We start from the raw sequence: 25,620 nt of genomic DNA, 5'->3' as shown, positions 1-25,620 counted from the left end.
CCATACTCACAAACTTTCGCGTTTATAATATTAGTAAGATTATGTAAAATATATACATAAAGAATAATAATAATAACATCCTAGTAAAACATATCTCTTACAAAAAGCCACAATACTGAATACCTGACGCATTACAAGAAACATTTTTGACTTCATTAATAATAACATATTCATATGTATAGCGCAACCTCTCCCACACGTGGAATAAAAAAAAATAAAAATTATTGTCAGACTTCAGATTGTTAAAAAAATTACTATCTTAGTCCATTTTTTTTTAGTAACAACTTAACTTAATCTATTTTAGTAATTAAAAATAATAATAATACATTTATATATAAGCTTAAATTTATATAATACTTTTTTTAATTGATCATTTTCATCAGATAAAGTTCGGTTATATTTTTATTATACGTACAAATTAGTTGTTACGCGCGACTTCGTCGGTGTTGATTTTTTTTTATTAAAAGATATACATTTTCTAACATAAAAGTATGCTAAGTTACTCCTTATTATCTAAGGTATATGCGAGTGAAAGTCCCGTCAAAATCGGTACAGCTGTTTCAGAGATTAGCAGGGACAAACAAACAGATAGACAAAGTTTAAAAATTCATATTTTGTCGTGAGTACCTACCGTAAATACTTTCATATACATTTAGTGAAAAGCTGTTAATTTTAAATTACAAACAGACACTACAATTTTAGTTATTTGTATAGATATAATTTTAGAATTAAAGTATTTAATAATATTGAAGGAAAGTGTACAGAAATTTATTTGAAGTTGATCGACACAGGGCTATTTACATTAAATTCACGGACAAGTTGATAAGAAGAGCGCTTTGCCTGAAGCAGGACTGTGTACATCAAACGGCATAAATGCACTAACACTAGGGTTGTCAACACTTTAGATGATAACTAGTAAGTACAATATATAAATTATTTATTGAGTACACTTTTCAAAAAGTTCACCTAAATTTGTGAATGGTGAATCTTCCTGTTTATTATTTAATATCCTCTTTAATTTAATTATTATATTCTTCTAAGTTCGTTTTTCTTTTGCCTTTTTCATTATTTGCCGTCAACATCTTATAGTAACCTTCTTAAACTTCTTAAAGTATTTGAAAGGCCGATAATATTTAATAGGTTTCATTTTGTCGCAATAATGATTATGACGGTTCCTTAGTTTGCTTTCGAGAAGCACTGAATCACTGGCAAGAAATGCCCGGATTCACACATTCAAAAGACCTAATATCGGGCTTTTCGACCAAATACTCCAATAGACTACTGCTATTGAGTAAAAACAGCATATGCATGATGACTAGGGCCCTCACAGGACACTGCAAATTAAACAAGCATATGGCTAAGCTAGGCCTATGCACGACAAGTATCTGTAGATTCTGCCAAACTGAAGAGGAAACGCTGCTTCACATCCTATGTAGTTATAGCCCACTCATGCATAAACGAAGTATCTCCTTTGGAAAGTTTACACTCTTTCCCGAGGAGATAAAAACGATCGCTCCTAAGAATATCCTTCAATTCTTGACCCTGACGGGTCTAGGTAGCGAACTCTGAAAAGGGCGAGCACAATAGATCTATGTAGGTCGCAGTGCTACAGGTGCTACACATCTGACAATAGCCCAAACAATCCAATAAAAAAAAAATTTGCTTTTTTAAATTTATTCTAATGATTTATAATACTTGTAGTTTAACAAATAAAATCATTAGAATTCAATGGAATAGAAAATCTTTTATACAAATAAACTTAATTTAAGCACTTTTGAATAGTCATAACAATTTTAATCTACCGCTCATTCGGAAATTATTTATTAACATTATTTAATAATTTAGCTTTGAGGGACAACCCTAGCATTTATCAGTTCGGTCGGTGAAGGACGACGGAGATGAAAGGGCCTACAGCTGTCCGGTGACAAAGAGCTTTGTTTCCTCGCGCCGCGCGCGACAACTTTGGATCGAATCGAAAGGTGGCAACACCGATGTTCGGCAGATTCCGACCGACTGCCCAATCCGATTAGCTGATCTAATTTTTTATGGATGATAATGGAATGGCCCATCCGTCTGCGCTAACGGTTTAAGCTGGCAGGACACCAGTGGAGGATGATAAGATGAGCATGAGGTCAGGTCAGTGTAAGTGTAATTACTGATCGTGTCATATTAGGTTTCCACCATCGTGACAATTCGCGTGTAGGTTAACCCGACGTGGTACATTGCTAGCATAGGGTCAACAGTCCACATTACTAACAAAACCTTTCCCTCCAGCTGATCTCATCTAGATACAAATAGCAATTCAAGCCGATCTACTCTAGATACAAATTACAAAGCAAGGGAATTGACAAGACAAGGGCGGTCTCAGTGGTCTACCGGTTTAACACACTTCTTCACTTCCGATAGTTGCGGGTTCGATTTCTCACACGATCAAACATTTGTAGTCAGGCATGAGTATGATTGTTTGTATTGTTCTGGGTATTTTCTATGTATATTGTATGCATTTATAACACATGAGCATCAGGTCAGTTGGCCTAACCGACCTGACCTCATGCTTCGATAATTTCACCAGGAAATAACCACAATAGTTTTCAGGGAGAACTGCATGGTTAACCTGACGTGGTACTAGCTTTGGGGTCACCAGTCTCACTTACCTAAATACCCCTCCTTCTCCATAACTTGACTAAATAGAATTAATCTTTATTCAAATAGACTTAACAAGCACTTTTGAGTAGTCATAATTTGTATTCTACCACACATTAAATATTAAAGCAGACTTAAAGCAGCAAGGGTAGTAGGAACTAGGCTTGGTACCTAGTGTAGGTGCTTAGACAATACGCAGACAAACACGAGTTTATAGTACGCAAGTCGCCGTGTTTTATTTTGCCGCCAACACAAACGGCGCAAATTCCCTTTTATCTCTTCAGAGCTTTATTCCAAACCTCTTTTCATTGTATTCCTATTATACGATCCCTGTGATAACTCATCTAGAATTCTCGTCAAACAGGGTTATATTACGAAATTTGTTTGTTAAAATTTGACGACTTTGTTACATTCAATATACGAGATTTGGTGTACGATTTGATTCTAGGACCGTCCATTTTGTAAGACTTTTTTTTTAAATCTCCATATGGTAATTGAAACACTCTGGGTAATTATATTTAGCGCCAAAAAGTAACTGGTAAATAATAAATTATGTGTACGATTTTGATTTTTCCCACACGCGGGAACTGTACAGTGCAATTTCAGAAAAGCTTCTTTCCGGGTACACTTAAATTGTGAAATGAATTACCTGCCTAGGTTTTCTCGAGAACTTGAGTGTTTTCAAGACTGACACCCTTGGTGTTTTAGACAACAAATAAATAAATAAATAATACATATATATGATAAATTGTAGTGCTATAAAGTTTTAATGCCAATCGTATGTTTGACGGCGTGGCGGTGCGAGCTCAAAGCGCACAAGTAATAAAGGGGTGTCGAGTGTTGAAACTCATAGTTTGGACTGGCTCGTCCCCGACACACATACCCCACCGATTTTCCGCTACCAGTACAATAACACCCGTTCATGCATGGCCAGCCTGTTTAAATGAATCGTAAAACGTGTTTTAATTATTATTTAACTAGTAACTCGCCCAGACTTCGCCCGGGTATTAATAACTTTGTCTTGTATATATTAACATAATATATTTAACCAGTAGGTTGCACTTGTACTTTTCGCGAGTTTTGTCTCTCAAATTAAATATGTTACAGTCTTGAAGATGGTTTACGTTAAAAAAATGTTCTCAATAAAATTGGCTCTTTCTTTCTCTCTCTTTGTAATATTAGTATAAATACGATCCAATTATTACGGTACTTAAATCTGTTAATGAGGTACAGAAATACTAAGACCTTGTAGAGTCACGGGAATGAATTGTGCGTAAATATAACACTAGCATCTAAACTGGTATTAGATTTGACCAATCTTAAGTGGGATTGGGTAGGTATGTCGTACTTGGTTGGACAGTTGGGCAGTAATTTTACATATAGAGAGTGTCGCTTTGTTTACCTCAGGAAATAAAGACACGAAGGGGTGACAATGTTGCGTATACGTAACCAAATGGGCTGTTTGAGTGCCACCTCAAACAGCCCATTTGGTTGGTTTTGGAGTACGATAGACGGACAACTGCAAGGAAATGGGGAGAGTCTGCCTGGCTGTGGTATAAAATAGGTTAATAATAGAATTGAATAAAATTTAATAAAACTCAGGTGTGGTGGACGTGGCCCCGTCGCCATTTGAACGGTCAGAGGTCAAAGCGCGCTCGTCTAATCGTAAAGAGACAACTCAAAGTGGAGCGTGCAAATTTGAGGCAGAGCGAGAACAATAAAAGTGCAGGTGGACCGCGGCTGCCCCGCGCCCCCTCCCCACACCTCGCATCAAAGGCAACCCGCGATACCATACAAAAGCCCTAATGAGACAAACCCGTGGCGTAATCGAGGCGACGGAAAAAGATGAGGCCTGAGAGGTACGAGGCAAATTTTAATAATTGTCAAAGCGGCGGCACCGATCAAACGCGAGGGGCGGCGGCCGCGCCGGGGTGGCACTCGCGTCGCCCTCCGGCGCCTCTCGCACCTGCGACGTGTGCTCACCGCGGGCCTCATTAGCGCTACTGATCTAATGCGACTTCGAACTTCCAGCGACGTCTAATTAAACTTAAACAGAATTTCAATTTTACGTCTGAAATTTTAATACTTAAAGCCGGAGCCGCGAAGGCTCCGCAAAGGAGTCGCGTTCAAAGGCGACGCCGTGCACGTTTTCGCAGATATTAAATGTGTTGACAATTTAATTTTTCATTTCCTTTAGACGGCACGGGGCGGCGGGCGGCGCCCACCCGGCACGGCACCCGGGCGCGGGACCGCCGCTCCTTTGACGTCGCGATATTGTCTTTGTGAGCCGCGTGGGGTGAGTGGGGCCGCCTCGACGGAGACTTTGTCGCAATACAATGTGTATCAATAAAACTTAGGATTGGCTTTTAGTGGTTGCACTTACGCTTTGTGAGGCGGCGGGTTCACCCTTTGACATTATATGTGGGGCGCGCGAGTACGTGTGGGTGAGCGCGGGCGTGTGTGTGCCCGGGAGCAGTAGAGAGTAATAATGCAGGCGGAGACGAACCGGCGCCGGCGGGTGCAGCCGTGGCCGCCTCGAGACCGTACGCGACGCACGCTCGCGGTTTATTAATATCCGAGCTATCGTTTCGTCTATAGCGATTGCGATACGCGACGGGCGGCGAGCACGAGCGCGCCGCATCCGTCGCCAGCCGCCGTGGCCCAAGGCTCTTTATGAAACTCCCATACAGTTTGCGTAACGATAGTTTGCAGATGAAAATCACAGTATTGCTCTTCAAACGCTATATGCAAAGGATGTTCATTTATTAATACATTTGTTCTGTCTGTGAAGTATGTGGATTTCATTCGACTTCAACATTTTTTATCGTTTTGCTTCAACTTGAACTACATAGCATTTGAATGTTCTATGGCTTCCTTTCGAGAACGTGCCTTCCACAGTCATATATGCATATTTTCAGTACAGTTATTATATGTTTAGGTTTAGCAATTAAAAATGGAAGAAACAACAATACTTATTAATATTGCGTTTATTATATCTTTTTAGTATTTAAATTTATTGTCTTTAGTATTTACACATAATAAAAAGTAAAGTGCATTTGCAGATTCCGTTTGAAATTATTATCTCACTCAGATTGTCAGCGCCACTTAAGTATTATGACGTAATGGAACTTGCCGACCGAAAATATCTATCGAAGTTGCATTTATTTCTAAATTAAAATTTATTAAAAACTAGCAGTGCCCGCGACATCATCAGCGTGGAATAGTGACCTTGATCAAATAAAAAAAAATATTTAACAATCGAACCCAAAAATCCAAAGAAATAAGTCAGACCATAGAATATATTGAATGTTGGTGTCATACAAAGTGTTTTAGCTTATCCTTCAAATAGTGCGGCTAAGGCAATTTGTTCACTCGTGAGGTAATGTAGTACCTAATTAGTTTTAGGGCACGTACTTTTAGATTGTACAAAGGTCTTAAATTTTAAGTTTAAAATTAAACAAACTTTCATCCTCAAATATATTTCAAACTCCTTAAAGGCAACATTTTTACAAACTTTGAGTGTCATATTTATATTTAATCAACAGTCTAAAAAATAAGTTTCTTGCTTCTAGCTTTGAAAATGGCTATACTACCTTACCACCTTTCTTCATCCTTTTCAAACCTTTACAATCCTTTTTCTTTATTTGTATTTAATCATCAGCCTAAAAATATTTTTTTTACTTCTAGTTTTAAAAATGACGATACATCCAACTTTTCATCTACCCTTTCAACCCATTCAATCAAGCAGTAGCGTAGCTACTGCTGTTAATTATATAAATTTAGCTTATTCATCAGAATAACACATAGGCTATAAATTTAGAAAGATATTAAGTATGTAAATTGGGTGAAATATAACGATAAATGTGAAGTAAGTGTGATGCAGACAAAGTTGCGCAGGTCAGTTAGCATTTTATAAAAATAAAAATATCGCGCGACTAATAATGTTTGTGAAATTTGGCTGTGCTTTATAATTTAGTCCAATTTAATTTGTTGGGTCTCCTTAATTTTAATATTGAGATCAATATGAACACGCGTGGCTGGGTCAGTTAGTCCTTTATAAAAAGAGAAAGAGTCCAAAAGAGTGCCCTGTGAGTTTGATTATTAAAAATCACAAAAAGAAGGAGGAGTAAATTTTTTATCGAATTTTACTTACGAAAGAAATTGTTAATATAGCTTTATGAAGAGACTCTTTGATCTAACTTCAAAGAGACATGTAGCATGAAATATCTCTGGCTTGTCAAAAAAGTCACAGTAACTGCAACGTTAACGCAATCCCGCTTGCATACAGCGTAATACGGGCACATGTAGATTCAAATAGCATACAATCCGAATCGAGGGGTCCTTTGGCGGTCATCGCAACTCTTGCTCGACTGACCATAAAAAGTATCCACATTTTTGTAATAAAATTACCTGTTTTAAAAGGACGTTACTACCGAGATTAAGGCGCAGAGCGATGTAGTTAGTCCACGGCGGCTGATCAAAGGGCTGGCTCCGCCAATTAGAGATCCAGAATTCACTTCGCTCCGCCCATATTTAAGGCCACGTGCTGCGCACGCACGCTCTGTGTCAAAAGTGGCAGTCGCTACCGAACTTTCGTCTAAGACGCATTGCTGCTGCGTTTCCAAGTATTTTCGATCCGATCGTAGCATCTTTCGCGACAATTTAAAAACTAATACTAACTTTGTAAATTAAAGATATTAAATAAAAAGTGTTACAGTACATTGTAGTTTAAGTTAATTTTGAAATATATGTATGTGCTTAAACGTTAAATGTATTTAATGTGTTGTTAATAGTGAAAACGTTAGTGATAATAATATTGGATGTCAGTGTACCTATTTCGGATTTTAATCATATCACTAAACTGTCAGGTATTATAATTTGAACTGCATCAATTTTGACTAATTGAGAGACTAACAAAAAGTATTGTTACTAACAAAGTGTCGGCAACGACGGTACGGTTCGGGCAAGTTTTTTTGTTGAAGCTTATAGAGCCCTTACTTAAAACATTTATTGGAATGGTTCCATTGTTTTTAATACAGCTATTGTTTCGATGTTTATCGCTTGTCCCTGCATTTTATGTGGCTACATTGTTTTTTAGTTGTGTTGGCTACTTTTCGTTAATTTCTATGTATACATTGTGTTGATTGTTAAACTCAGTTCTTTAGATGTCGCTTTGTCCTGACGAATGACAATGCAAACTGCAAGTGTTATAGTTTAGTTTGTTTAAATTTTATTATGGTTTATATTATACTACAGTAACTTTGAAATTTGTTTTTATACACTTTGGTTAGTAATAGATTTTGTATTTGTTTTAAACACTTCTGGTACTAGAATTAGACATGTGTTTGGATGTTATTTTCAATTAATTTGATGTCAGTCTTTATCTTACTCACCTGTATATGAGTCTTTAATTAATAATGCCAGTTAGCATGTTTAATTAAATTTAACGTATGTTGTATATGGTTTAAATAATATAAAAGTTATTTAGTAAATAGTATTATAAATATCGTTTAATTTATTGATAACTAAATTTACAAAGAATTTAAAAGTTTTCAAACTTTAGTCCACGGCTTCGTCCGCGTGACGAAGAGTGATAAAAAGTATGTTGTTGCTTATATACTTCTTCATACCAAATTCTGCGTGTTATTCTACTTTACCGAGTAAAATCGAGTTTGAAGGTGTAAACAGACACCTTCAAACTCAATTTTATTATTAATAATTTTAAATATAATAATATTATATTATTAATAATAAAATGGTATACACGTTTTATAAGATCCACCAACGGCTGATAGCTTTTGGTTGTGTTTAGTATCGCGATTGCTAAAATCGCGATACTAAACAATTTTCGCCATTAAAGCGATAATGTTAACCTTTCATACTAAATTTGTATTCGTACGCAGTTTGTACGAGAAATTAAAAAAATATTCTCAGGTGTATTTTACCTCTTGGTAAATTCAGTGAGTTTTTCTCTCATTAAATAATTGTATATTTATTAGTTTTAAACAAATTTTGTTTGTGTTTGTAGTCTAAGCTGTAAATTAACCATATTAAAACATAGTTGCTTAATCTGTGGTATCATCATTATAAATTTATAAACAGGTCCAAATATAAAAACAGAAACAATAAACCAAAATAGATAATAACGGTTCAAAAGACAATAATGAAACTCTTTTTCTTCATTATAATATTAATAACTTAAATAAAGATAACAAATAATCAATAACGATAACAAATATTGATTTATAAATACAACATTATATATTTAATGCTCTTTAATATTTTCTAATAAATTTGCTTATAAATACATATTAAAATAGATATGGGATGTTTGTGATGACGTGACGGGCGAGCACAATAGATCTATGTAGTTCACAGTGCTACAGGTCTTAACACCGGACAGTAGCCCAAAAGTCCTCAATAAAAAAATTGGGATGATTACGAAAATTTGTAGGGTACCAACCTCCATGCATTCTCAACAGCCATATAACACAAATACATTGGGAGGAGGGGGATTGTTAGTAATGTGGATTCATGACGCTATTACTAGCAATGTACCTTATCAGGTTGACCTCCACGCGAAATCATCGTTATACATTCCTGATGAATTTGCCACGATGGGCTAACTGACCTGACTTCATGCTCATCTTATCATCCTCCACTGGTGCCCCGCCAGCGTAAACTGTTAGCGTAGACGGTTGCACTATTCCATTATCATCCATAAAAAAAGCACAAATACATTGACTGAAAAGTATATTGTCAAATTTATTCGCCTACTAAGTTGTTATGTGTAATTATCGTTTGTTATTTTTATTCTGTATAATATTAATATTACATACGTCGTCATATTTAGATCTTTCATTAATCTCACTCCATGTGTTATCAACACGCCAACCAAATTACAAATTATTAGTTTATAAACAAAAGACATCAACGCAGAAAATGTTTATATTTTATGCGTTATATACTTCTCAGTATATTAATACCACTGACCCAATGGTATGAGTCTATGCTGATAGCATATATCATAAACTGAAGATATCATAGGTACTTAAATGTTCAAAAGATGTTCTACCAATATACAGGGCCAACGTAGTGTAAATTCCCTTTTCTTTCTGTTCTGTTAATACCACGCTTGTATTTTTACAAATGGATAATGAATTATATTTGATTATTACTAATATTATAAATGCGAAAGTTTGTGAGTATCCATGGATATTTGCTACTAGTTGACGTAAAAAATATTGAACGGATTTACATAAAACTTTACAATAATATAGCTTATATATCAAAATAACATATAGGCTAATTTAGAAAGACATTATATAATTTGGGCGAAATATAATGATAAATGACATGTAGACAAAGTTGCGCGGGTCAGCTAGTCTAAATGTAATACAATCATATTTATATAGATACATTGTATATCACGTTTACTATTTTTAATACATAACTTTTCAAACTCACACTCACATACGTTTAATCGTGATGATTTGTTTTTACTTGCTATTCATCTGTTTAAAATTCTTAGTAAAACATTTCAATGAAATGAAAATTAATTCCTATTAAAGTTGCAACATTAGCATACAGAATTTTAAATATGTTCAAAAGGGACGCCGCTTAAAACATCTACGACTGTTCGTCACAGTCCTGCATTAACGACGCTCCTGTAATGAGTAGAGTCAGCGCTTAGAACTGGAATAAAATATATTATTAGCCAAATTATCACTTTACCTCTGTCCGTTACAAATTATACAAAAACCCCGCCATGAAAGCGTAATGCTAAAAGCAACTGAAAGGGTGCGCGACTGCGCACGCGGCGTCTTTGAGCTGAAACGAGTCACCGAGAAAAAGGATCTCTCTGGCCGTGTGCTAATTTCCAAACTCGGTTTCGCACAGATAAGGCTAGAGTCGGGAGGAAGGTGTCTTTGATGTAGCCGCCCGGCCCCTGACTCCGGGGATGAGAGCTTTCAATGAAAGGATTTTTTTCATCTTCTTTCCCTTTGTACTTAATTTAAATTTCGTTTATATCAATGCTCCGAGTTTCCTTTTGGTGTGTTTTCTCTTTTACTTTGTCGCGTTTATCCTCTCCAATTTGTTATATTCGAGTTCGCTTTGTAATTAAATTTAGTGTTCGTAATCTGTTCGGTCTGAATTTTTTTCCACTCCAAGCCCATGGACTACCGGTGTAATTGCAATTTATAAATTAGGTGTCCCTTTGATTTCGAGTGTTTCTTAGAAGCTTTCATATTTTTCAAGATTATATTGTGTTTCCCTTTGTCCGTTTTGCTTTGACACCGCTGCCGTTGTCAGTACGATCTCTTAAATAATTACTACTTGCGCCGTCTCTTAAATATGTACTACTGATAAGTAGTATATATTTAATTAAAATCTATAGACAGATATTAATAGTATTGAAATACTTAAATCATAAATAAACAAAATTATACCTCTATTTACTAATATTTGTGTTATAATAAACTTTAATATATATATATATCAAATAAAACATCAAAGACCCTCCGCATTATAATATGTCTTTGATGTTCTTTTATATTTTTATAAAGGAAAATCACTTTTATAAATTATTTAAACTTAAGTTCGAGTGTACGCATGCTAAGTATAAAGACTGGTTCACACAATATGTCAAAGTTGATTCCGCCCAGGTAACACACATTTTTGTAAACAATAATCGGATTTAGCTAATTGTTGTTTCTAAATATGTTTCTGTATTTATTATATTAAATTAATATACTCGAGAATCCATGTGTATTAAAAACAATACCCATATCTGTAGATTAATAGATTTACAATCTTCCTTCTCCATGTTCCTCTATGTACTCTACATTTTGGTATTAAATCAACTTCAAAGAAAATTACACTGTCATGCATCTACTGTCTTTAAATTTATGTATACATGCGACCTTTTCGATACCACCCATTAGTACTAAAATTGTGTTTGATAATCTTTTATTATTATTACTATTGCTTATGCAATAAATATATTTATTTTGACTGAATACGTTATTTAATAAAAAGAATAATATTAATCGGAAAACTATGTAAAAAGTTATGTTGTTATTTACTTATTCATTGAGACGGCGCGGCGTTCGTTTGTATGCGCCGTCAATGTCGGGCTTAAGTCGTTCTAAAATTCCCTTTACGTTATTTAAATGTCGCCCAGTTCCTGTTTCACAATTAAAGAGTTGATTATGCAAGTGTTTGCCGCCAGTCGCTGTGTCGCCGTTAGTTTTTCATCAGTTGTTTCGGTCCTCCCCGCCCGTTGTGTTCCTTTGTCCCAAGTTTCGTCGCTTTAAGAGGCCGGCACAAAGTTGCCTCTAACTAAAGCACACAACCCATACCTCGAATTTCCATCACAAGGACACCAGTTTAAGTCTTTTAGACTCATCAACATCAAAGTCCACCGATCTTCTTTGATCTCAAATAGGTCATCGATATAAGGAAACCGGGTATCATTACGCATGCCCTTTGATGGCTATACATTGTTTGTGATAATGTTTTTAGTAAATATATTTATTATACATTAAATACTTAGCTATAGTATTTTTTCCTTACATCTAAACTATGTTCTATAAATGAATCTATTTATTTTACTTTTTTAATTATTTTTAATTATAAAACACGTAATACTGATCGTAAAAAGTGCATATAATATATAAGGGCGGACTTAACATATAGCGTTGATAGATAGCTCGGTTTAACTAACAATATTTCTCTGCACTACTCATGGTTATCTGATATCAGACATTAATATAAATTAATCATGTCATAAAAATATGTAATAAATATTATAGATATAAACTACTATAAAGAAAATACGAATAATAACTATATTTGAATATGAATGAAATAGCACTCAAATATATTTTTTTTATCTAAATTACCTTTAGTATTGAGATTATTACTTGATAAACTGCTTCAAAGAGATCAACATTTAATTATAAAGACAAATTAGACAATCAAATTATTTTGTTTATAAGCTCAATGAGATCGCTATTATTCGAGCGGTGTAAAGGCATCACAAGACAAAGAGTTTGTCGCGAGGAACGAGTTGAAACACACGAAGCGTTTCCCGCGGCGGCGTCGGCGGCACACACAAAGGCGCCACTTTGCGGAGTCGTCTTTGACTCACAGGAGTGTGTGACCCAACATTAATAACCTACTAATAGCTCTTGAATCTACAATACATACTATACGAATATGTATATATATGTATGTATATATATGTATGTATATAGATATCTGTAAAGCTTGATGCTGCAATTACATTTTAGCTTCAAATAAATAAAATATCGCCAAAAGATTAAAAGACTGAAGGTAAAATATATTAAATGCGTTTAAGAGTCTGCTCTCGATTTTATTTCTGTTGCGATTTTAATAGAATTTGTTCTGAAAGAGCCTATAAAATATTCAAATTTCACGAGGCTTTAATCATGAACAAAACACTTGTATATTCAATTTTTCACATAATTTTATTAGCGACAGTTTAATTAGCGCACCTTTCATCGGAGCCGCTTTGAGATTGTGAACGTTTCAAATAGATTTCACAAGAAGCACTTTCAAAGAGAGCACCCCTAATAAGTACTGAAGAGTCCTCGCACGTGTTTATCAAAGACAGCCTTTCGTTACTCACCGTCTGAATGGCCTCAAAAGAAACTCGTGTAAAATGCTCCACAAAGTGCCGTATCAAAGGAAAGGCGGGCGCAAATATCTGTTTCGTAAACTAGTAAAAACGGAGCTTTCAAAGGTACTGCGTACTCGCGGCAAATTAGGCGGAGTTAAATACAAGCGCCGGTCTCACAAATGTATAACTTTGAAAGTGACTCCTCGCTCATTATTTATGTAAGTTGTCGTAATCGTCAAACAGCCGGGCGTGTTTTATTTTTGACAATATTACCCGTTTGGTCCGAACGAGGGCCGTCTCTAAGGCGCTCTCTCATCACGCACGGCTCGCATGTACGCCTCACATGTGTATCCATTTAATGCTCAATTCCCATATAATTTAACTTTGCGATCAAAGCGAAATTTTGCAAAGAGCTTCCCGGCGGCGGCGGCCCGGGAGGTGGGTGCGAGTGGGACGCAGACATCGGAGTTCTCGAGATCAAATGCTGGGCCAAATTAGTCACTCTCCGTCTCTCTATCTCAAAGCCGATCCGTAGCAAAGTTTGCGCGAAGATGACATCAAAAGGAAACCACACACTGGGGTGGTGCCGCCCGACACCCCGTCCCCATACTCAAATCCGCCGTGTCTCTCGCTGTCTTATTGACACGCGACTGACAACTTGTAAGTCGCCAATGCCGACGCCGCGCACCGCCAACTGTTTCAGCCGCTCGCTCCGCTTTACGAGACTTATTTAGTTAATTAATACGGAATGTCCTATCAACTTTCAACTCCCACAAGGCAGCTACACTTACACGGATGAACTGTACAGTAACTTTAATCGTACGGGTATGTTTGTACGTGCCTATGTATAAACTCGGCTACACAGAAACACTTGCAAAGCTTTCAATCCCTTTAATTACGGCCATCAGATATATTGTTGGACTTTGAAAATGCCTTCGACTACACATAGTGAAGACATTGTCATTTAAATGTTTACCACGTAGGGATTACTGGCAACCCCTCGATCGTACGAGTGTATACACAACTAAGAACATAATGAATTTAATTAACGTTTTATTTGCTTTATTATGGCTCCTAATTGTCAACAGTAATCCCAGATGAAATGACGTTTTTTTCCAACTATATTAGGATCTAACGTGGGAGTTAGTAGGGGCGAGTCTTTTATATTTTATTGTTAACTATATTTGCTAGAGAAATGAGTGTCACCTGTAGATTAAAGCTTTTCGTAGCATGACAATAATCAAACAAATACAGACATTGTCCTAATGAATAGGTAACCATACATTTTTACGGAATACTTGGTGTAGGTATGTGTTAATTTCAATGCATAGTGTATACAAAAATAACTGTGCATATACATGTGAGTAAAATAATATGACAAAAGACTTAATTTTTATTTATATTCATACCAATTCCAGGTATACACTAATAAAAACGAATGATGCAAGTAACGTGATTCTGTAAAAAATTCAGCGCGCTATATTTATTTTGACTGAATCTGCATGAATGCATCGTCAATGCAAGGTTTAATTCAGATTTTCGCTAGATTCAAACTTACGTGAGTTAATATATTAAATAGAGGTACATTTGATGAAAAAATTATTTATGTGCATTACAAAATATACCATACATAAACATCCCTTTTCCTATTATTAGCCCATGCTACCCCTAGCATATTGTCTTCTGAAGAACTAATGATACATCTTGTATGGGTTTAATTACACTGTTACTTTAATTACTTTACATTCAGATGTATTGCATGGCACTTTATATCAATGGCGCATTCTATAGAATTACCTGTACACGTATAAAATCTGAAACTGGTATTAAGTAATTTGTGGAGATGAAATAAAAACTCATTTATTATTATACAAAATTAAATAAAATACTGCGTTAATAAACAAGAAAAATTACGATACAGATGAAAGAGCGGCGGCACAGTTAGGTTTCTCAAAGTTTCTGAAGCCATAGAAACGAGTTTCAACTTCTACTTAACTTCAGTTCCTCAACACAAAGCTTCCAGGTGTATTCTTATTTGTTTGAATAGCTCTTTTACAATGTTTTAGGCAAAAGACTACTGGGGTCAATTTTTAAACAATCATTTTTGGTTTACGTAATGCAATGTGATGCGAAGTTGTTTAAAAGAATAGTTTCAAAGATACGATCTACTATAAAACTAAGACTTCTTTTAAATAAAAAAAAAATAAATCTGTCTGTACATTATATAATATAAAACAAGTCGTCACCATTATCTGTTCACTTACATCTTTTAAATTACGCAACTGATTTTAATAATGGTTTTAGCAATAGATAGAGGGATTCAATAGGAAGGTTTATATGTATAATACATGCGTGTTATAGTATAGAACAAGCCGAGAAATTAAAGATTTGTTATTACAAATATTTAACTCCGCTATCATTAACTCCTGTATTTATGCGGGGCCGGGACGGGTAGCTAGTTACTATAAAAACTAACGCTACAGATCTACTATAATAAAGTATTGTTAGGTATAAATTGTTACAAATCAAGTAAATAACTTAAAAAAAAAAAAAAAGAGCTTAATGGTTGGAATATATTGGATGTTTACTTTTAATTAATAAAAGTACACATGCACCTCCTGTATATACAATTTTTAAGGCAAATAAAATATCTGATTTTATAATATTTCACAGTTGTAAATTGTCTTTGATACATTTCAAAGAAGCATTTATTATTTACGATGTCCCAAATACCTTGGAAATAAATGACATTATCGTCAAAGATTTAGAGGGGTTTAAATTGAAATTTGACTAAAAGGTCAGCAATGAATATGCACCAACCAAGGATTTTATACGCCTAATGTTAATTATTATTCCAATTTACATAATATCTTTTTAAATTACAGCCAATGTGTTATTCTGTTTAAAAGTTTATGCGTGAAAAAGTAACAAACATTCATCCATCCATACTCACAGACTTTCGAGTTTATAATATTAGTAAGATAGTAAGACAAAGCACGCATAATTTCCGTTTTATCACAATACTTAAAATTGAACATTAAAAAGCAATTCCAAGAGAATTCCGAGATCATATAACGTACTTTATTGCTGGATGCATAGAGTTATTGTGGTGCGGGTTCAGTGTGGCGGTTCCTGGAACCGATGAACACCGGCGCAGCCGCCGCCTACCTCCGTCTGTCCTTTTATGACGTCACAAATCAGAAATGTTTGCCTTTCTGACCCTTCTAATTGAAGTTTAGTGTATTTCTCTTGTTTAATTTTCGTTATACGACCTCCTTTGTATGTATGTTCGACGTTCGTGTAAAAATATGAGCGGAGTTTTAATCTCGTATTTCAATTTTCATTCTGGAAGGAAGGAAAAAATGTTGAAATTTGTAATAAATTTGTATTTATTATATATTAGGGTAGTGATAGGATAGAAACGTTTTCATTCTAAAGGAAATAGGTCTAACCGTTCGTGAAAATAATCAATTTAATACATACACATTATTTAACAAGGTACTTTAAAATTTAAAAATTGTTACACTTTATAAGACAATAGCAAGGAAACAGATTCGATCAGAAAAAAATATACAATTACCTCGAATTATTTATGATCTTTTGATTTTTCATCTGTAAATTAGTCTATATAAGACCATCGTTTGTTGTCTGATACATCTTATTTTTGATACGCAGATCTATACCATCAATCAACTTGTCACAAAATTTAACTCCCGTTTGATGCTCTGTGCCGTTCATCATTATTCAACTTTTTGTCCTATATTTCTCTTGTAATATAATAACAATTTGCTAGCATCTGTTGCACCTTTGATTGCTAACGTCTTAAATGCGTTGCTATTTAGTGGTGTTAAGGTTTTATTTTCAGTGCGGGCAATCATTGTAGGGTTCATATCGGCTTCCATTGAGCGTGGACCGGTTCGGATAAGGAATGCCGCGCTCAGCGGCTTTTTGCTTTGGATGCGTGCATGCAGCCCACGCGGTCGCCGCGGCTCGCCGGCGCCAACGCATTATGTTGTGCCACTCCGAATGGCTGATGCACGATAAACGATGGATACATTGCAAATAATAATATCCCAGGAGAATTCACACAGTGCCATCTAGTCCTAAGCTAAATGGCGCTTGCGTTATGGGTACTAGACAACTGATAGAATTTTTTTTGTTCCTTGTATATTCGTTATCAGTAAGTTTACTATATCGGATTTGTTGGCTGATGACTCTGTAGTCCAACGACTTTTTATTTTATGAGGCCCTTTAAATTTAGGAATTAAGAACTGGAATGGTCTTTTACCAACTCCAGTATATGTGTTATTTTCAGGACTGTTAGGTTGCTAGTAAGTAACGTTTGAGCATGATTTCTTAAGACCAGTGGATAAATTCTTCAATTTCTTAAGACCATTCTTCAAAATAGCGTTCTGGGACCGTTGGATAATTTCAATGTTGGAACTACTAGCACTTCCCCACAGTTATATAGAAATATAAATATATAGATAATTTTTTTTGTAAATCCATACGTATTATATCATAGAAAACACCTGGACTAATACAATCATACTTATGAAGACAAAAGTGTATATTGAATCGAACCCGCAACTATCGGAAGTAAAACGGTGTGCTGAACCGTTAGACCACGGTTGCTTTAAAATATTAAATGTAACTGAATATTTTATATTGTAACACTCATTATTTACATATTTGTGTATTGTATATTATATACATAGGAATAATAACAGAGGTCACATAAACAATCAATTTAATGTTTGTTTCAGTCTAATCCGTTTAGAAATAAAAACGTTAAGTTCATTTATTATTCAGAATATAAATATAAATGAAGTTGAAGGCACATCTATCGCAGGATAAATTTCATACATATCGCAGGACAAATACATACAGAATATTTCTAGATATCATTTCATTTGTAGCGACTGTAGTGAGGGCAAACGCGAGGGTCCGTCTCAATGGCACTGCAAATAAACGTAGCTTATCAGCACATTACCTGATTGTTGCAATTGTACTATTAATCTCTCTGTTGTGTTTGTGTCTGTTTAGTTTGTTGAAATTGTTATGTTTATTCTGTAGATTTTATTGTACAAAATATATACTTTCTCCAAAATGTCATAAGTGTTTTTCATTTTTATTGATGATAACGGAATCGTGCTGCTGTCATCACTGACTATTTACGCTGGCGGGACACCAGTCGAGAACGATAATATGGGCATGAGGTCAGGTCCGTTAGCCCATCGTGACAGATACACCTCCAGGAATTAAAAAAAAATGCTAGGATATTTATTTTTTTAATTAATTTTGATTTCAAAGTACTGTATATGGCAGTTATGCACATATCGCGTTATACTACTGATCTTTCTTTGTTAATATTCTTATTTCATTTGTTTCAGGATGTTATTCTCCTCATATACGGCACCATTCAGCTAAGATTTAAAGGTGAGTGATTATAATATTAGCCCAATTTGCAAGATTATTGCAAGAAGCCTTTCAGCCCTCAATGCGTTTTATAGTACGTAATAGTAATTAATAAAAAAAAGACCAATAAAAAGTGCAGTGTGTTGAAAGTGTTTAATAATTAAATAGAAAGTTAGAATATAAATAGTATTATTTAATAGAATTTGAACTATCTAAGGATAATGAATAGATCTCGATGTACTAAGAATATTAAGTATGTTGTTAAAAGTTTGTTAATATTGTTTCACCTTAGTCATATGTTTATCAGTATTTAGGTCTATAGGTGACTGAGATTATATAAATACCTAAATAACCCTGGACAATTAACACTAGACAACTGTTATAAATACATAGATTTTCTTTTTCAAAAACATATATATAGTATACATAGAGCGTAGTCCATTTCCAGTGAACTCGAATAGAAAACAAGGCACATTTTCTGCACTCCACTTTTATTTGTCGTTTATTATAACACAATCCAATCAACGTCCAATTCTGATAGCTGTGTTCGTAGTTCCTGCCGTGTAAGCTGTTCGCAGGATTATGTCGTTAACGACAATATCGTTATTGTGTTGAAATCGGTTGACAATCTTGCTGAATTGACCAGGCCAGCTAAGCCTTTGTAGTTGCAACATAATTTTTCTAAAAAGTTATCGGCTCTGGTATTTAAGCGATTGCCAAATGTACTGGTTGGTTTATTACGTTTTGCTGTATTTTCATCTGTAAATTTAATACTTACTTCCATACATTTTTATTCCAATATTATTTTAAATATAAAAATTCCAGATACACTACAATAATTAATTTAATATGATTATTGAAAATTACTTGACAGATATATATCCATAACATAAACATTGCATAGTATAATTATATTATTATCTCATTGCTATATGCTAAATAAAGACGTGATATACTTATGTACACCGCAAACGCTTAGCCTAAATAAACGCTTTGCTTAACTCCCAAAACAAAAATATCTGTGTAACTTTGCGTAATTTAATTTCCTTTTCGACTTTGCCCGACGAAAACCATAACTACCGATCTCATAATCCCATTACTTCTACGCGTTTACTCTCAAAAGAGGCAACAGTTTAACGTTAAATCTCGCATCAGAGAAAAAAAGCAAATTTTCATATTAAACCTGCTCATGCTGCATTCACGTAAGGAGGCCCTAGACGGCAAATTAAGTGACATTAGAGCCATAATGCCCCAGGTAGACGTGAAAGCGGAGTGCTGTTGTATAGAACGCAACAGTAGGCCCAGGAGTACGCCAACAGACGCCGCTAACATACTGCGTAACGATTAAATACTGAAAAATATTGCAGCCGCTGAATGAAAGCGGTTGCCTGCAGCGCTTTGTAGCTTTATGTATAAGTTCCTTGATTCATGACTTGAGATGACTTTTACCATATATTTTGTAGACGAATTCGTAACAATTTTTGAGAATATTTCAAATTGTTACATTTTTTTATTGCCAAATTGATATCACAAAGACAATAAATTACTACAGCTGCATTTTGTAATACGGATTGAGATTGCTCTTCATTTAATTTGGTCTCTCATTTCTTTTTAAATATTCCAATTTTCTTTATACTTCCTTAATGGCACCGTAGAAATTTACAATATATTTCCTGTTACTATAAAATTATGTTCCAAGTTCAATAATTTCGCATTCCTTATGTAATAATCAAGGATTGCGACTTGTGTCTTATTTTACAGAGAATAATAATTTTGAATGATGTAGTAAAATACTAATTTATAGTCCTTGACATTTAAAGTATTTAATTATAAATTAATTTAAAAAAGTCATATAGTTTACCTTCTCGATTCACTCTTCAAATCACATAGATTTCTTGATTAAGAAAAAAGTAGACGCGACCGGCCGGTTTACCAAGGAAATCCTGATCGAATAGAATTCTTTGCGCCATTTCACTCTTTATTATACGCTTGAATACACTAGCAAAGTATTAATTCCTTATTTTGTTGCCAATAAAAGATGTAACTGATATTATTATCGATGTGTTCAATTTAGTCTTGATTAGATTGAAATTGTTATTGAGATTAAACCCGTGTAGGGCTGCTGATGGGGATGATCTGTAGTTAAATAATCAAATAGTCTTTCATATAAAGGCTGTTTTATTGTTTAACTAAGCATTTCAAGTTCCAACGCATCCCAGGTACACTTAGTATGAAATAAAACCTGATAATTTGTTGATAATGATTTATAAAAGCGAGACACGGAAAAACAAGGGACTTAAATACAAGCAAGTACAATAATATATTTTACACAATAGAATGCAAAGCAAAAGAAAGTACATTTTATTTTACACAAATTTGTATTTCACCATTGACTTTACATGCCCAATGGCACTAAAATACTGTAAAACGTGTCGATGCTGTGTAGAGAAAATAAATAATATTAATATTATACTTTGCTTACTTGCTTTATTTCTGACTACTTTCCTATTTGCTAGACTCCACACAATAGTAAAAAGATTAAGCCGTTGTACTCGCAATTGGATACGAACTCTTTTCCCTGTGCTACTCTTCTGTGATCTTATTAAAGTATAATAATAGGCCTTTGTGAGCTTTGTGTGTTCAGACTTAAAAGCGGAATTAGCTACTAATGTGATAAGTAAATTGCAAGATTTAGCCTTCTCAGGTTTCAAGCAGAATCTACTTAGATTTTATCTGAAACTGTTTAATATTTTACGGATATTCACGAGCATTTTTCTTATTTTTTATGTACTAACCATTCTCAAATGCACTCAATTTTTAATATAAAAAAAAGTACTAATCTACATTGTCGGATATGTTACTACCTCTATATACTACGGAGGCCCGAAATGTCATGCCTCTGTACCCTAAAATTTTACTGTAATGCTATCTAAGCCATCAACCGAAATACTCATTCATCTTTAAATTTGGAAATATGGAAATATGTGATTTTGGTATATCCATGCACCTCTCTGGTAGCACTAATACGATATTTTTTAACATTATATTACTGCGTAGTGTTAATGTTTTTTTTAATCATTTAGTGTATTTTTAAAGAACAATTATATAAAAACTATTAGTTTCTGCACCCCTTTTCCATATAAAATTTGACTGTGCCAAATTCTATAACCATATGTTAATAATGAAAATTTACTTTACCACTGTATTCAGATATTGATTTATGTTATAGATTATTAATGTAACTACTCTACCAATACGTTCAATTGGTATGTAGTTTGCTCTTTTATTTTATATTTTTAATTGTTAATCACAAGTTCGACTCAACGCGTCTGAGTATTTTCATAAATAGGGATAAAAGTTTACGCTTCACTTAGATTTTTATACACTACTTATATAGGTAAGAGGTACCTATATAAGTAGTTAGGTGGTAGGTACTTAGGTGGATCTATTCTTGCGGAGGCGTAGGTAGATCTGTACATGATTGTGCTCATAAGAAAATAAATGTGCACTCTCGTATTTCCACATATCGCCGCAATATGATTACTGTGATTGCTTTTCGTTGCGACTACGCTTACATCTCGAATGAAATGAGATTTGTCCCACTACATCTTGAACTTAAGCGCTTACCTGAGATGGATATAGGATTATTTGATGGTACTACTCTACTTTTTTAAATGAATGTTTATGGAATGCTGCACCCGCATGCATGAGCTTACATTCGTTAGTGCAGGCTATCATCTTCGACGAGTACTCTACCAGTCTATATACGCCCTGATTTAATCTCTGGGACAATCGTGTCATAGCATATATACAGTTTTTTTATTTGTTTGTCTTCATTTAATTTCTCATTAGGTATATATGTATACTAGCTGATGCTGCAAACGCTGTTTTCCCGCAAAAATTAATATCGTTATGATTACAATATAAAAATTAGAAGTTGATGGTAAATAGATGGAAATTGGTTTATTATTGTAATAATACTATAACTACAGAAAAATATTTACAGAATACTAAACACAAGGCGGTCTTATCTCTTACAGACAACCTGGGACGTCGAAGCTTTGAGTAAAGAAAACGTAGGTGGCGCACTATAGAAATAGAGATAGTATATTAATATACATCTATAGGAGTAAGGGGATTAGTAACATTGTATTGTTATACATTGGTAGCAATGTGTCATTTCAAGTTTACCTCCATGCTGTTCCCCCTGGAAAAATCCTGATGAATTTGCCACGATGTCCTAACTGACCTGACTTCATCCTCCACTGGTGCTTCCGCCAGCGTATACCGTTAGAGCAGGCGAGTGTACCATTCCATTATCATCCAATATAAAAAAATATATACTACCTCAAAATACATACACACGCAAATAACCAATAAATAAATTCCTTTTTTTTTACTTATATTATCAGTAAGAATTATAAATATGAAAGAGAAATATTTTGTAACAAGTATCACCTTGTTCTCGGAAATAATTTTCGCAAGAATTCTGTTCATGAATACTGAATCGGATAAATGTCATGTCCAGACGGATGCCAGCATCCCAGACTACGTCACGTGTTAGCGAGACGCAGCAGGTAGCGGCAGCATCCATACAATGCCACTCGACGACAGATTCAGCTCTTATAGTATTATCACTATTTAATAATCAGAATTTTTCGTTAACTGCTACGTTTAATATATTTATGACATTCATATTTCACAAATCAACCAAATATGTATGTTGTTCATATTAATTTATACACACATTTAAAAACAAAATTTTGCTACCAAATCTTTACAGAAGTAATAATATATGTAGTAATAGTAATAATTCTGGACAAGTCACACAGCGCCATCTAGTCCCAAGCTAAGCAGAGCTATAAGTATGGATACTAGACAACTGATATGAATATTTAGATTTTTTTTGTAAATTGATATATTTAATTTAGGCCATATGGCCCATATTAATATAATAATAATAATATCTCAGGACAATTCACACAACGCCATCTAGTCCCCACCTAAGCAGAGCTTGTGTTATGGGTACTAGACAACTGATATAAATACATGGATACATTTTTTTTGTAAATAAATACATATTATACATAGAAAACACTCAGACCGATACAAACAATCGTACTCATGAATACAAATGTTTGTACCGTGCGAGGAATCGAACCCACGACCATCGGATAGTAAAGCGGTGTGCTAAACCACTAGACCACCTTACAGACTAACATACATATATATATACATATATAAATAATAACAAAATGTACTACTACATACATAATATAAATAGAAACACCCAAATTAGTACAAGCTATTTATACTCATGAAAATAAAGGTTTCCCTCGTACGAGGAATCGAAAGTAAATCTGTGTGCTAAACCGCTAAACCACTGCGGCCGTCAACTATACCTATAGAATGATGGGTACACGCTCAATTTAAATCATTTTATGCCCTGTTGACAATGTATTTCCATTCCAACCCTTCCACGTGCGGCAGACGTGCGTCAAATGCAGCTTCCCCCGACATTGTTAGACCTAGACACTATTTGTAAGTATTCATTTTCTTTTGTTTGACACAGATAATAAATATATTTATGTGAAGATGATACGGTGATTTATACTTGAGGTTTAGAAATGGATTCATATAAAACATTCTAAATTAAAATCATGGTCGTGTAGTATTAACTGCTATTTGTTATCTGTTAATACTACATTATAAATATATTTTGCTGTTATTATCAGTATTACGATCCTTCGTGAGAATCTTTAAGTTTCTAGATTATTTTAAGTAATATCACTTTGATCGGTTTTTCGTATATATACATCATTATTAATTAATACAATATTTAGAAATTATATTAAATATTTTAAAGAAACAAACCTAATAGCTTTTAATTCAGAATCATTTCGATCAGCTTCGGCTTTCAAATAAAAAAACTGTTACAAGGTCAGTTTATTTATTGAGGTCTTACGGTACCTCAGACAGTCAAAATCATAACACCCTTATTATTGCATCTTGGTTTGAAAATGACAAAAAATGCCTCAATATATGGATACACTGTATTCAAGTTACATTTTAGTGTCTATAAACTTTTGTACAGCCTTCCTTTGCATAAAAGAAATATTTTGACTTAAAAACATAACATTACACAATAAAGTTAAATACAGAACATGGTAAAGTGGCCCTTATAAATGTGTATATAAAAAAATCAATTGAACTGCGAGATAATTGAAAACGGCATAAAATTATTACACTGTATTACACAAATTGCCAAATCTTTTATTCATAAATCCAATCGTCCACGCCACCAAGAGCTGTTGAGAGGCGTCGGAGACAATCAAAATAAGAAATCTATTATTGACATCCATCCCCCTCTTTCATTGGTGCATTGCAATTCGTCGGAACGAGATAAATTATTGAATAAAACGAAACCGCAAGTTATTGGCTTAGTTAACCACTGTTTTCATTTCACTTGACGTTGACAAGATATTTTGAGTATCTTTATCCATCTTAAATTTAAATATTTCCACGTAATCATTAATTTTGATTCATAAATTACGTTGTTATGGTTATTAACAAGCCATCGTTATTTTAAGAGTAATTGTTCATTCGTTTTCTGATTATTGATTTTCTAATAACATGAATTTTATTAATTTTAAAAACGCAAAAGTTTGTTAGTGTGGATAAATGTTTGGTTACTCCTTCATGCAAAAATTACTGATTGGATTGTAATGAAACTTTATTATAGATAGTAAACTTGATATACTTTAAAGTATGATATAGCTTATATACCAGAATAACACATAGACTATGAATTTCACGTGGGTAAAACTGCGGGCTCAGCTAGTTTTGAATTATTAGAAACCGCATGAATGTCACGCATCAGCAATGTATACATTTCAGTACGCATTATATTTTTG

The 25,620-nt window shown here is 34.2% G+C and overlaps 1 protein-coding gene across 1 annotated transcript in view; it reads left to right on the top strand.

Annotated features, from left to right (window-relative positions):
• Positions 1 to 25,620, top strand: part of LOC131846256 (axin) — a 90,156-nt gene that overhangs the window by 28,215 nt on the left and 36,321 nt on the right. The window contains exon 2 of the mRNA XM_059195519.1: positions 18,682 to 18,727. The gene's annotated coding sequence lies outside the window, so the exon portion shown is untranslated. The remainder of the gene's footprint in view (positions 1 to 18,681; positions 18,728 to 25,620) is intronic.

The sequence above is a fragment of the Achroia grisella genome, unplaced genomic scaffold (genome assembly GCF_030625045.1).
Source record: "Achroia grisella isolate CSIRO2021 unplaced genomic scaffold, CSIRO_AGI_Agris_v1 utg509, whole genome shotgun sequence".
Lineage (NCBI taxonomy): Eukaryota > Metazoa > Arthropoda > Insecta > Lepidoptera > Pyralidae > Achroia > Achroia grisella.
Note: the sequence above shows the minus strand (reverse complement) of the source record. Positions and strands in the feature narration are given on the sequence as shown.